Genomic DNA, 15,425 nt, shown 5'->3' on the forward strand with positions numbered 1-15,425 from the left:
AGAGAGGGAGGGAGGGAGAGAGGGAGAGAAAGAAAGAAAGAAAGAAAGAAAGAAAGAGAGAGAGAGAGAGAAAGAAAGAAAGAAAGAAAGAAAGAAAGAAAGAAAGAAAGAAAGAAAGAAAGAAAGAAAGGAAGGAAGAAAAGAAAAGAAAGAAAAGAAGGAAGGAAGAAAGAAAGAAAGAAAGAGAGAGAGAGAGAGAGAAAGAAAGAAAGAAAGAAAGAAAGAAAGAGAGAGAGAGAGAAAGAAAGAAAGAGAGAGAAAGAGTGTCCTTCCCCAGGCTCCTCATCAGTGTTACCTCTGCAATTTGCACTGAGGAACCTTCCATGCGAGTGTCCTAAGAAGATGGCCAGCGTAGTTACTGTAGCGACCATGCTGATGCCCATTGTTTAGAGTCCCTTCTGTGAAGACTCCATGAAAATACTTCTTTTGAATCCAAATGACAGACATTTTTTGTGTGTTTTGTTGGAATGAGTAAGCATTTTTGTTTTTTCCTCTACCTATCCTTCCCTGCCTACCTTTAGTAGTTACGGTTTACATCTCCCATTTTCCTTACCTCATCATCACATCTCAGGCATATCATTCTCTTATGTTGTTACTGAATTATGTTCTATAAGCTTCCCTAAGTCCTTTCTGTAATACCTGTATACAGATTATTATTTGTAGGTTTTTTGGTGGTAGCCAATTTGACAGGTATGAGATGATACTTCATTGTGGTATTGATTTGCACTTTTCTAATAATTAGTAATGTTGAGCATCTTTTCATTTACCTGTTAGCTGTCTGTATGTCTCCTTTGGGAAATGTCTATTTGGGTCTACTTAGGTATTTTGCTTATTTTTATTGGGTTGTTTGTTTTTTTAATGTTGAGTGGTATGAGCTGTTTGTATATTTTGGATATTAACACCTTGACAGTCTCATTGTTTGCAAATATTTTCCCCATTCTGCAGGTTGTCTTTTCATTTTGATGGTTGTTACTTTGCTGTGCAAAGCTTTTAAGTTTGATTAGGTCCCATTTGTTTACTCTTGTTTTATTTCTTTTGCCTTGGGAGGCTGATCTAAGAAAATGTTGCTACAACTTAGGTCAGAGAATGTTTTGCCTATTCTCTTATAGGAGTTTCATGGTGTCATGTGTTATATTTAGATCTTTAAACCATTTTGAATTATTTTTGTATTTGTTGTGTTCTAATTTCATTGATTTACATATAGCTGTCCAGTTTTGCTAACACCACTTATTGAAAGAGACAGTCTTTTCTCCATTGTATGCTCTTGACTCTTTTGTCAAAGATTAATTGATCGTAGGTGCTTGGGTTCATTTCTGGGCTCTCTAGTCTGCTCCCTTGATCTGTGTATATCTGTTTTTATGCCAGTGCCACACTGCTTTGATTATTGTAGTTTTGCAGTATAGTACAAAGTCTGGGAGGGTTATGCTTCCAACTTTGTAACCCTCAGGATTGCTTTGGCAGTTCAGGGTCTTTTGTGGTTCCATATTTTTAAAATTTGCATAATTTTTAACTGCTGTATAAACTTTATATTCATAGATTTAAAGATTTCCTAATAATTTCCATTTTAGTTCCAGGAATATTACTAATAAAATAGTGGTATCCATTAATAATTAAAGAAAATTACTTAGATTTCAATGCCCTTGAGAGACTATAGCATACACAGCCTCCAAAATATAGTTACACAAAGTAGTCCTGCCAGATTTTTCTTCACTGTAACCAATAAAGCTATTTTATTGTGTAGGAATTAAAATGTGTTCTTTTTAGAGCACAGATATATTAGCAACAAGATTGTTGCAGCATTTGAATTAATTTTATGTTTATGAATTAGCAGAGTGAGAATTACAATAAGGTATTTTTTAAGAAATGAATTCTTCTAGATTTTCCCACATCCTATTGAATTTTGCTTTGCCTTTGTCAGTCTCTAGATGATCTTCAAAAAGGCATCATCCAACACTCAAGATAATTATTGTTTGAAGAAGTACAGAGAGTTCTGAGTAGTTTACATTTAATTGCCTGGACTGCAAATAATACAGCATCCTCACTCAAACATAGCCTAGACTCAGAAAGTAGAGCTAACTTCTTTCAAAGCCTGGGAGGAAAAACATCACAAAGTTTCCTCAGAATTCATTGTTAAAATTTAGTTACCAGTTGCTGTGTTACTGAGCTTGAATAACCTTGTGAATTCCCTCATATAACAGATCAATCAATATGGAACATGCTGTGCTTTACTGAGTTTGATTAATTATTTCTCTTTTGGACACCATATAAACCCTGACTCATTTTATGCTGCTGTATTTGATGCAGTAGCATAAACTGTGAAAGTATAGAAATGCATAGATGTTACTGAACTAAGAAAAATAGTACAGAATGCATGTGTGTTATTCATACTTTAAGGGTTTGTTATTCATTTTGCAAAAATATTCTTCATTAACCTCAGAATAGAAAAAATGTAAGTTCTTGTAAGCTACTGACTATCAGGGCTGAATTAGAAAGGAAGATGAAGTACCTCTGGAAATATAATGAAATTATAATATAATTTTAAATTTAAGGTAATTTTATTATGTCCTTGAGGGCTAGTAGTGACATAGTCTATAAGAAATAAAAGATCAGGGATTTTTTAATGAAATTGTTAAGTTGATGGGAAAATATAATTATATAACAAAAACTAGATATGCCTCTAAATGCGATTTTTAGTCACAACTCCTTAATTATGCACTAGAAGGAAGGGATTTCTGCATCTATTTTTTTTTTTTTTTTTCTTACAGTGCCCTGTAGAGGGCTATATCTAGCCAAAAGCCATGTGCCCCAGAATTCCCACGTGGATCTTATTTCATGCATTTTTATTCTTTTAAGTTGAAGCAGTTTATTGTATAACTAAGAGTGATTTAATTTTTACGTCTTTTTAGGCCTTGTCAAAGAAATTCACAGATTCAAAAGAAATCCTTAGTTGGGCTCTGTTCCCATTTTTAGTTTGGAAAATCGGAACACTCAGTATAGGCACTCAATAGCTGTGGCTGACTAATGACTCCAGCTATGCTGCTTCATGTATTTAGTGCTTAATTTTGTCATAATAAATGGCACCAGTTATTTCATGTAAGCAGTGACCTTGCTACATTATTTTTATAGACTGACAAGTTGTAAAATTTTGAATCTGCAAAGGACCTCAGGTTATGAATTACCTACCCCTATCCTTAATTTTACAAATGGACAAGCTTAAGAGGGTTTTTGTGCTGACAGTCAGAGATGGAAGTGAAGCCCAGCTTGACCAAACAGCTTTCACACCTGCCCTGTATTCTGCAGGGCTGGGTGTGCACCCCTGCTCAGGCATGCACGTGACACAAAGTTGTACCATCTCAGCAGAGGAGGAGATGGATATTGTGTTCCAGGTTCATGCCTCTTCCTTGCTGTATCAGTTCCCTCCCGACCTTTCTTACCTCCTTTTGGACCTTGCTCTTTAGAGAACCCTTCTCTTGTTTTTATCCTTAACTTTGCTGTGGGATCCCTTCCTCCACCTGGAAACAGGCGCTGTTATCTCTCATTTAAAACCCTTCCTTCTCTCTGCATTGCCTCTATCTACTGCCCAACCTCTCATCTCTGCTCCAGGAAGAGGAGCCTGTGCACTGTTCATTTTGTCACCTCTCCTGCCTTTTTGATCTGCTATCATCTGATCTTTCCTCCACTATTTCGCTAATCGCTTTCTCCTGGTTACAAACAACTTTTTCTTTTTCTTTTCTTTTTTGCCACTCTCATGGCATGAGAAAGTTCCCAGGCCAGGGATAGAACTCATGCCACAGCAGCAACCCAAGCCCCAGCAGTGACAACACCAGATTCTTAACCCACTGAGCCACCAGAGAACTCCACAAACAACTTTTTGATTGCCAAATATTTTTCAGTCTTGAGTGTCATGGTCCTTAAACTTTTGGTCTCAGATCCTCTTAAAAGCTGACGACTCCAAAGAATTTTTGCTTATGAAAGTTTTATATATTAGAAATGAAAACAGGTATTTTAAAAATATTTATTGATTTATTTAACAAGAGTAAACTCAATTTTTGTTGATGTAAGATCATAGTTTTATGACAAATAACTACTTACAAAACAAAAAAAATATTGACAAATGTAGCATTACTTAACATTTTTGCAGATTTCTTTAATGTCTGGCTTAATAGAAGACAGGTGGATTTTTCTATCTGCACATGTCTTTAATCTGTTGCAGTATGTTGTTTTAGTTGAAGTATATGGTAAAAATCTGGCTTCATGTAGATGTATAGTTGAAAAAGGGAGGCATGTTTCAATAGCCTTTTAAAATAATTTTGCATTCTCTTTGGTAGTTCACCAAAACTCAATGTGTGGTTGTTTTTTAAAGGTTAATTGCAATGTGTAATCTGCAGTTTTAATGAACTTTTCCTGCTGTTACATTCAGTCAGTTGTGTGGGTCTTTGAGTGGTTTGTTGAGTGGGTCTTTCACCCATGTGTGATTTTTTTTTTAATGTTATGCATTTGTCTTTGGCAAATCTTGGTCACCAAGTGATAATATAAACCCTCCATATTATTGTCACATTACAGTCCACAGTATCAAAAAGTCACATTTGCTAATCTGACAATCTCATTTTTAAAAGTCAGTGAGTATTGGGAAGCCAGATAGTTTTCAAAGCTCGAATTTTTACTTGAAAGCTTGAATTTTATCATTGTCAACAAATTCTGTCAGTTGTTTTCCTGGACGAGAACAAAGCAGTTCATTTTCAAGAAAATGTCTGCCAAATACCCAAAACCAAATAATCATAGTTTCTCTCTTGGTTATACTTTTCAAGTGGAAATGAAAAAGTAGCCAGTTTACTTTGCACCTCAATCTTCCAAACCTTTCCCCCGAGACACCAATAGTATTTCAGTTGACAACAGAGTGCTTTATGCCTACTTTCCATTTTGTCACACTAAATAGTAAAATAACATGTGCTCAAGGGTCAAAATGTAAATAATAATTAATATAATTTTATAATTAATAATACCATTTCATCAAGGAATGTTCTTAAGTGAAAACACTTTAATTTACTACCAGCACATGACAGTGAAGAATACAATGACGACTGGTACCATTTGATGCCACCGCCTTGATGTGGGCTAAAGTCCCAGTAGTTTTACCATCACTGCATGCATCAGTGCCACTTCAACCCAATGAAAAGATCAAATGACATCTCAAGAGTTTTACAAAAATAGCTTTGTTCTCACAAACTTCCCAGTAGGAGCCTAAGGCCCCCAAGGCATCCACATACCACACTTGGTGGAGAACCTCTGCTTTAGGGGAACATTCTGTTGCACTGAACTGTGAAACATATTCCTTCTTTCATAGAACTCTTCTATTTTCTGCATCCTCTCTATCCCGAAGTCATAACCTTTCCTGGGATCTGGTACCTGGGGAGAAGCTAGGCTAGACCTCAGGAAGACTTAGGGTTTATTTTTCTGAGGCTCCATACAAATCCTTAAATTTATTTTACTTACTTTAAAGGATGCTTCACTTTTCTGGGGATGTCTGGCTCTCCCCAAATTCCAGTGCTGCTGGTCCCAGAAGGGAGCCTCCTTAAAGACTCCTGGATGTTTTGGTGTCACCCAAAGTGCTGTGATACATAATACCTGGCAGCAAAACTGCTTGTCATTAGGGCTCACGTCACAGATGATATCCTATTAAACGTGTCAGACCTGCATTCTTCAAATCCAAATCTCAGTTCACTAAGCTCAGGGCACATCAGTGTTTTTTCTGTTCCTTGAAAAGGGCCAAGGTTATTGCTACCTCTGTGCACTGTGCTGAGCCAGTGTGGGCTGCTCAGCTACATCTGCTTAGTCAGGCACTGTCCCTGCCCTCAAAGGCCTTAAAGCTGGCTTGGCAGAGGCAGAGTGGTAAATCAGGAAGATGTCACAGTCTATGATAAAAGGGTATCTGGAATGCACAGAAGAATTCCATGTGCTATAATGGGAGGTGCACAAAGGAGGAACTTGGCATTGTACACAGGAGTTAAAAGGAGAATTTGTGATATCTTAGTTGAATTTTAAAAGATAAGAAGTATCAGGCAAACAAATCCCTTTGACTCCAAATTCTAGGCTCTTTCCATATGCAAAATTGGCTGTCATTGAATTAAATGCTATATTAAATGTGATTATAAATCTCTGACCAGTGAATCAGTGTTCGCTTGGCAAAAATTATAGTGTGTATTCTTTCCCATTGCATATTTCACTGCCAAGACCAAAGAAATTCTCAATCATAGACCTGAGCAATATATTTAATGGCTCAACTGCTTGGGCTTCTTAGTAGGTATTAAAAACACAGTAGTAGGAGTAAGGAGGAGACTAACTTTAAAAGACTCAGGGTATAAATTTCTCTAATTTACTGTAAATGGAATCTGAATCTTTGTAGTATTGACATTGAAATTTAAAGTACCTTATATGGTTTTGCTGAATTTAACTAATGATCTCTCAGCTGGCCTCACAGTATGATTTTACATAGAAAATGTACTTTATAGTACAAAACTATTATTTACTTAAAGTCCTCTAGATATAATTTTTGCTTACCAACAGTTGCTTCCATTAAAAGATATTAGCACAGTGGCATACCATACAGCCATGAAAAATGTTGAGGACAGGAGTTCCCACTGTGGTGCAGTAACATCAGCAGCATCTCTGCAGAGCTGGGGTGAACATTCAATCCCTGGCCTGACACAGTGGGTTAAAGATCCACCCTTGTTGCAGCTGCAGTGTAGGTTGCAGCTGCAGTGTAGGTTGCAGCTGTGGCTTGGATCTGAACTCTGGCCTGGGAACTCCATATGCTGCAGGACAGCAAAAAAAATTAAAAAAAAAAAAAAAAAAAAAAGGTTGAGAGAAATCCATTTCTACTGACAGGGAAAAAATGTCAGCAGAAGATAAATTCAAAGAGAAAGTTTCAGAAAAGTATATAAAGTAAAAATCATTTTTGAAGAAGGAAACTATATGTAAGGATTGATAGTCAAGTATTACATGCATGTATACACATGAAGAGGGGAAAAAAAAAATCTGGAGAGACACACCCCCAAAGTGTTTCTCATGGTTACCTGGAGTGGTAGAGGGATTTGGGGGTAAAGAATAACATTCCTTTCTTAATTGCTTATTTTTCTATATTTTCTGTTTCTTTCTTTTTTTTACAGTGAGTGTATATTCCTTTAAAATTGGATATACTGTATTAGAATAATTCACATGAAAACATCATTGGGAAAACATTAAAACTATAACATAGATAAGATACAAAAAATTCAAAGTAAAATAAATATTTAAACTTTTGAACTGAATGGAAAAAAATAATCTAGACAGAAGAGTTAAAAGTCTGTATTTTCAAAGATAGTTTACTTTTTCTCAAACTTTGTTATTATATAGACAGACTGATTGATTCTTCTTTTCAAGTGAAAAGCTGAATCAGCTCGGTTCATCCTAAATGGGCACTTAAAATCCAGTAAGAGAAGGAACACTGTCTGCTTTAGGATAATACATGAGCTCATTTTTGAAAAAAAAAAAGAAAAAAGAAAAAGAAAACTCCTCCAAATCTGCAGTTTGTGTTTTTCCTGGATAGTGATAACAATAATGGGGTGTAAAAAAGCTTCTGTCCTAACTTCCAGTAAAATTCTTAAATTAGTTACTATTTTATAGGATATTTTTATAATAAATATAGATGTTACTTCTGAGTTCACATGAGTAGAAATCCCTCTAAAACCATTTTAATCCATTTTCCTAACCCCAGAAACTCCCCAACAGATGGTATCTCTCAGCATTAAAGTTGCTCATAAAAACCAAAACTCTAAAGCTTCCAGAAGTATTCCATTGCACTGTATAACAGAAAGAATATTACCTTTTTAGACTATTTAAAATGATATAGAGAAGAATTTCAAACCAAAATTCATATTATGTATATTAGCTGCTTTAAGCCAAAAGTCAAATCATTTCTAAGTGTTCTCAGGTTATATCTGCAGATCACAAGTATTTAAGAAATAGACAAGTTTAAAATATTTTTTTGGAATTCATTTCCCTTATTTATTAGCAATCAGCCAGCACCTATTTGTCCTAGGAAAACAGCAAATCAATTACATCTTATTTATTCTTTCTATAGTTCCTATTCAGAGATGCAAATAATAATGATGATGGTGATAATTATGATAGCTACTAAAGTGTGTACTTACCAGAGTAAGTGCCAGGCATTGTTCTAAGCACTTTACATGTATATTAGCTCATTTAGTCCTCATGCCAATATTAGACACTATTATTGTCCTCATTTTACAAATGAGGAAGCTGAGGCATAGGTAAGTAACCTAACTTGCTCAAGACCACACAGTTAGGAAGTGGAAGAGCCAGGTAACATACAATACACCCTCAACATGCATGGTATTATTCCTTACTGAAAATCCGTGCCTTGTACAGCCCAGGAAGTGTTTCCAGCTTTCCTTTTAGCGCTCCAGCTAAAGTGTGTCCATAGCAAGTTTTTTAGAAAGAAAGCAATTTATCTATTAAATACTTAGCAGTGTTGTTCAGAAACGTCTGTCGACGATTTGCAGTGCAAGACACTGAATGGGAAGTCGTGACTCTCAAATGTAATTAGCCCGTGTCTGTCACCATCCCAGAGTGAGGGATCTTTCCATTTTACCTTTTGAACAGGTCCCCGCCACTGAAGTTAAGCACTTCTAGAAAACATTCTCCCACCCTCCACTGCTCATACCCCCCAAAACTAACACAGCTTCCCTTGAGCTCGTGCTTTCACCAGAACCCCTTTTGTGTGTCTGAATCTTTCGAACCCATTAGCAGCATGGAGACCCAGAGTTCAGGGCGGGGATGTCCAAACGTGTCTGCAAAGTGCCTCCTCCTTTCCAAAGGGCTCTTCCTTGATTGCAGCTCTGACATCTCTGAGGGCTGTTGACCAATGCTCTGAGAACTGACTCCTGAATCTTTTAGGCCCCAGTTCCTCACAGGGTGGCCCTCAGAAGAGTTCTTCGGCATCTCATACTGGCCAGTATGGGGACTAGGGTGTTGTCACGTACCTTCTTGTGGTCACACTGACCTGTACGTTGGTTGCCCCACTGCAGAACCCACTGTTCTTTCCTGCACACAGATTTGCCTGTTTTTAGGGCTCCAGTCTTTTTCATGGGTTATTGGGGAACACATCATGGATATTGAAGAATCTCATTCCTCATCCAGGATGCAAAATGAATAAAGGGATGCCGTTTGTTGGTTAGATTTTGAATAGGCTTTGTTTTCATTAATTAAAAAAAAAAATCTGTGTGCATATCCTGCAGAGTGCAACCAAATGAATCAATCTAAAAAGTTATTTCATGCAAATTAAAACAAAAATGTGATATCATTTCTTCCTCATATTGGCAGAAAAAGTAGAAAATTTGATAATACCAACTGCAGCACTTTTTTACAGAAAATTGAAGATAATTTGACATTGCCTATCAAAAAAAATTTTTTTTGTCATCTTTTGTCTTTTTAGGGCCACACCTGTGGCATATGGAGGTTCCCAGGCTAAGGGTCTAATCAGAGCTATAGCTGCCAGCCTATGCCACAGCCACAGCAATGCCAGAGCCGAGCCGCATCTTCAACCTACACCACAGCTTGGCAACGCCAGATCCTTAACCCACTGAGCAAGGCCAGGGATCGAACCCACAACCTCATGGTTCCTAGTTGGATTGGTTTCTGCTGTGCCACAATGGAAACTACTCTATCAAAATTTTAAATGGGTATACTCTTGGAGTTCCTGTTGTGCCTCAGCAGAAACGAATCCAACTAGTATCCATGAGGATGCAGGTTCGATCCCTGGCTTGCTCAATGTGCTAAGGATCTGGCATTGCCATGAGCTGTGGTGTAGGTTGCAGACAAGGCCTGGATCCTGAATTGCTGTGGTTGTGTCATAGGCCAGCGGCTACAGCTCCGATTTGACCCCTAGCCTGGGAACTTGCATATGCCGTGGGTGCAGCCCTAAAAAGCAAAAAAATAAAAAAATTTTAAAAATAAAATGGGTGTACTCTTTAATCCAGAATCTGGCTTTGCAGAGTCTATCCTACAAAAATACTCACCTGTGTATGCAAGGATCTATGTATAATATAACTTAAATGTCAGAAAGGGAATAGTTACATAATGGAATACACGTACACAGGAGTACAGTGCAGGTGTGGGAAAGAATGACGTGGATTTACGTATGCTGACATGGGAGGATGTTCCATGAACTCTAGGGGAAAACTCAAAGGTCCACCAGTTGTTAACAGTAGTTAACCCTTGGAAAGGGAGGGGCTGATAAAGGAAAGACTTTTACTGCGAACTCATTAGTGGTTGTCGAGTTTTTTAGGAATACATGTTGCTTTAATACCTTTTTAACAAAAAGACTCAAAAGTTTTTGAACCATTTTAAATCAACATCAAGAATTTCTAAAAGCAACTCTATGAGACTTGCTCCTAATACCTCAGTTACTAATGGAAATACATATACTAGTACTTAAGACGGTGCCTGATATACAGTTTGTATTCAGTAAGTTATAGCTGCAAGTAGTTGTACTTAGTGACTTGTAAATAGTTATAAATTATGGTTAGAGCCTGGGCCCTCTATTCCTTACATCCTTAGATTTTAGATGGGTTCATGTTAAGCTGGAAAATAATTACGAATTAATTGAAGAGTGTTTCTTGTTCCGTTTTAATGTTCGAGGATACTGTGTACAGTAGTAACTGAACATCCTGAGATCACTGCAGATTTCCGAAGTCATAGTTAAGAAAGTGGTTTTTATAGGTTTCTGTCTTTCTCCTAAATCATGTCTCTACTGAGAGTTACTTCCCCTTCCTCTATTTTTCCAAATTGTCTTTTAGGTTTCACACAAATTCCTGTATATGAGAGCCCCTTTTAATAAAAGTGTAAGGATCATCAATTCCAGAGAGATCATAGTGGGGCATACACAAGTTATTTAGAGACCTGTGTATTGGGGAACTCTTAAGTAACTTAATTTGCTCCAGGATCCTGCCCCAAAGTGGACTCAATTCATATTTGTGTTTTACATCAAAAACCACTCCGTTGTGGGGTATGTGACCCCCCCATTGTGAGTTTCTCCTGGGGAGTGGATGTCACAAATATAGTTTGGAAAAATAAAATAACCTATTCCAGTATTTAGTAATGATTGATAGGTAATTATTTATTTATTTATTTATTTATTTTTGGTCTTTTCATGCACCCGGGGCATATGGAGGTTCCCAGGCTAGGGGTCAAATTGGAGCTGTAGCCGCCAGCCTACGCCAGAGCCACAGCAACGCCAGATCCAAGCTGCATCCTCAACCTACACCACAGCTCACAGCAATGCCAGATCCTTATTAACCCACTGAGCAAGGCCAGGGATCGAACCCGCAACCTCATGGTTCCTAGTTAGATTCGTTTCCGCTGAGCCACGATGGGAACTCCATAATTATTTTTTAAATTATGCTTTGTGTAATGATACCATGTTCTCTGAGATTTATGTGTGCCTGTATAAATATCTGGCAAATTCTTAGAATAATTTTTATTCCCAGGATAATATTTATACCCAAAATATATACTTTATTGTATATATCATTATTTAGACCATATTTGCCTTCTTGAGTTTCAGCCCAAGTAATCTTATTCCCAAAGACATAATTAAATAATTTCTATTATGCAACTTTCAGTCTCATACTAATGTAGTCAGCCTTCCAGAGCCTGTAAGGTAACTTCTTGTAAATCTGCACTTGTTTGTCTAAATTGAAAATACATTTTTAGAAGGGTCATGGGGCAGCTTTCTGCTTCTTGATTTCTGCTTAGCTTTTTTGAACAGTTTTTCTTTCTTTTGTTGTTCATACCAATTATCATTTTAGACATAAAATATTCATTGGTCTTAAAAATTGATGCGTTTAGCATGGTTTATATACTAGTCACTGAAGACTAAGCATCAGGTTTTGAACTTCTTACTGCGTTAAACTTTTTGCTGCTGTATCCTGCTTGATTGGACTCTATGTATTCATACATTCAACAAAAAGTAGTCTCTGATGGAAAGAATGGGCACTAAAAATTGTTATTTAATAGTAAATAGATGATAACTATGATAAAGAAAAAATAGGATATTGGATTAAATAGTAGTGGAGGCAAGGCTGCTGTATTAAATAGGATGGCCTAGAGAGGCCTTCCTTATCAAGATAACCTTGGGAGAGTTCCCACTGTGGCTCAGCAGAAATGAATCTGTTACCCATGAGGATGTGGATTCAATCCCTGCTCCACTCAGTGGGTTAAGGATCCTGTGTCGCCATGAGCTGTGACATAGGTTGCAGACGCAGCTCAGATCTGGTGTTGCTGTGGCTGTGGTGTAGGCTGGCAGCTGCAGCTCTGATTGGACCCCTGACCTGAGAACCTCCATGTGCCACAGGTGCTGCCCTCAAAAGACAAAAAAAAAAAAAAAGATAGCCTTGGGACAGAGGCCTAAATGAAGTGAGGGCATGAGTCATGGAGAGATACAGGGCAGATGAGATTTTTTCAAGCAGAGGGAGCAGCAAACGTTAAGCTCCGAAGTGGGCACACTCTTGGAATATTCACAAAAGTACAAGGAGATGGGTAAGACCAGAGCAGAGTGAGCCAAGCGAAGAGGGGAAGAAGTCTGAGAGGTGTTAGAGGCAGAACATGTAGGGTCTGCAAGGACGGTTGTGAACCTAAGAAGGTGATTTGATTTATGGCTGAGAAGGATTGCTCTGGCTGCATGTAAACCGTAATGAAAGCATGGAGATCAGGGACGGAAGCTTTTGGATGCTCACCACTCCAGCCCCAGCAAGAAATACTTTTTTGCAACATTACTCAATTGCACTTTATTCCTCTTTCATATATTTGAATGGTGGTATTTTCTCTGATTTAACCATTTCCTCGTGGTGGGCGGAGTAGAAGAGAACCATTGTTGTAACTTGAATGTAACAGAAAGTCTTGTCAGGTTGTTGTCCACGTGACCTGTTATCAGTGCAGTGAACTAGAGACCGAGATACTATCTCCAGAAGGCTCAGCACAAGTAAACCCTTACTTTGAGATATCCTCTCCCCACCTCCCACCAGTTTTAGAGGAAATCAAGACTCATGTGAGATCAGGTCAAGACTAGAATAGACTTAAAAGCTATAAGGGATCTTCCTCTTCAGTCCATTGATACCTTTAGTGGGTAGGGGCAGGTATTGTGTATCTTGCCATCTTTAATCTTGACAGCCCCCCTGTGAAGAACTGGTTCCTGGAGGACAGAAGTCTAGGGGTGTGGTGGGCTCTGGAAACCCTCTCAGCAAAGATAGACTCACTGCAGTCAGTCTCCAGAGTGGATACTTGGGAAGTAACAGCTTTCATACCATGGAGACACTGTTAAAGGAATAAAAAGTTTAACAAGAAGTGCAAAGATAAAAACATGCCAGAAGGAGTTCCTGTTGTTGCTCAGCAGGTTGAAAGCCCAACTAGTATCCATGATGTTCGATCCCTGGCCTCACTCAGTGGGTTAAGGACCTGGTGTTGCTGTGAGCTGTGGTGTAGGTCACAGACATGGCTCAGATCTGGCATTATTGTGGCTGTGGCATAGGCTGGCAGCTATAGTTCTGATCTGACCCCTAGCCTGGGAACATATGCCACAGGTACAACCCTAAAAAAAAAAAAAAAAAAAAAAAAATTCAGAAGACCTTTACTGTCCAGAATTCTTTAAGCTATTTCAGAAGTATTAGTCTAGTAGTAAATTGCAAAAAAATGAAAAATGTAGACCTGTAATATATGGTCCTTTCAGACAGACTAAAGATTTGATACCAAGAATAGATTTGATCTTTTTCTTCTCCCATAAATAATGGTGTTTGTAGGTGATAAAGAAGGATGAGGCTGATATCCAGAGCATAGAAAATGGTCAATGTAACAAAAACTTTGTAGATTCTAGTTTAGCCAAGTAAAATTTTGTCAACATAAATGTATTTTACCAATGGTTTGTTTTGAAGGGAGTTATTTTGAGGAGTAATTACATTGATGTTTCACAGAAGGATTTGGGCACTATAACTGCAAAGTTTCATAATATATAACAAAAGACCTCTGGAAATGTTATTTTCCTGTGGCTGCTAACCTGTACAGAATACATATTTGTTAACTATTTTGTTCTGTGTTATGCTAATAAGATATAAATTATGTGTGCTTATATTAATCCAGGCATATGTATAGCTGATGCCCACTACTTAGACCACTATAGTTATTGAATAATAAAATACTAAACATTTTAAAGCTCTTCCAAATCTCTTAGACCGCGATAGTTACTGAATAATGAAATACTAAACATTCTAAAGCTCTTCCAAATCTCTTGTATTTTTGAGTATGGAAACATTACATTTTGTATGCTGATTCCTACCTTCTCTGTTGAGGTACAGTAATGTGATGCTTCAAACAAGAAAAGCTTTTAAGAAACTAACTTTTTACTAACCACTTAGTAGTAGGGAAGCTTCATAGAGTCAGGAGCCTCCAGGGCCCTTCCTCCCCCTTCAACCTGTGAACAAAGAGAACCTCCCCTACCTGAGCACAGCAGAACCCAGAGGAACATCCTGAAGGAGTGTCTTTCATGTGACTAAAAGTGCAGCACCCATCTTCCGCTAAAGAGGAAAAAAGTTGCCTCATTGAGTGAGGCTTAGGGATAGGAGAGGTGTATATTGAATCCATCACTTGGTAATAAGTATCAAACTAAAAGTTCAAACACTTAATAGCTTGTCTTCCAGGGTTATAAAATATGTGTGAATGTCATAATGTTTGTTAATGCCAAAATGGCTTTGTCGGACTGTGCCTGGCTTCAGAATGCTTACAACTATTTTGTCTCTGTTTCTGTCTCTCTCAGCCTCTCTTAACCAGAATTTCAGGAGTGGAGTCTTCATGCCCTGCTAGTTTTTTTACTCTTTATCAAACTCAAGAAAGCATTAGAGAAATATTTCTGTTCTGTTAACCCTTTTGCCTCCCTCTCCTGTCTTCTAAAAAATAGTAACAGAAAATTTAGATTGGTAATAGTGAATCAAAGAGAAAAAGGCAAGGAATGTGTAATAGAATTGATGTACTGTCCTTAGAAATATTTAGTGTGGGCCACTTATTTATCTGGTAACACTCATTGAGACAGTAGGACCAGATAATGGGAAGGCATGTTCAAAACTCTTTGGGGACATAAAATCATACCTATTTACACTTCTAATAATTTTTATTCTTACCTTTCCAGGCTCTAGCCGTATGGCCCTTAAATCATTATGACAAAGCATAGAGTAGGAATTCAAATACTTGTTCAAGGCATGAAAATTAATCTAGAAAAATAAACAAATAAAAATAAATCAACCTTTCACACAATCTTCAAGTTATTCACCCTAAATCCTATTTTTTTGCTATGCCAAATCACCAACTATGCTATTTATACT

The 15,425-nt window shown here is 37.5% G+C and overlaps 1 protein-coding gene across 12 annotated transcripts in view; it reads left to right on the top strand.

Annotated features, from left to right (window-relative positions):
* WDR7 (WD repeat domain 7) overlaps positions 1–15,425 on the top strand; it is a 375,641-nt gene that overhangs the window by 287,159 nt on the left and 73,057 nt on the right. The window lies entirely within an intron of this gene.

The sequence above is a fragment of the Sus scrofa genome, chromosome 1 (genome assembly GCF_054392235.1).
Source record: "Sus scrofa isolate SSC_HxYL_T2T_F1_AM1 chromosome 1, Sscrofa_HxYL_maternal_Yorkshire_Landrace_v2.0, whole genome shotgun sequence".
In the NCBI taxonomy this organism is placed as follows: Eukaryota; Metazoa; Chordata; class Mammalia; order Artiodactyla; family Suidae; genus Sus; species Sus scrofa.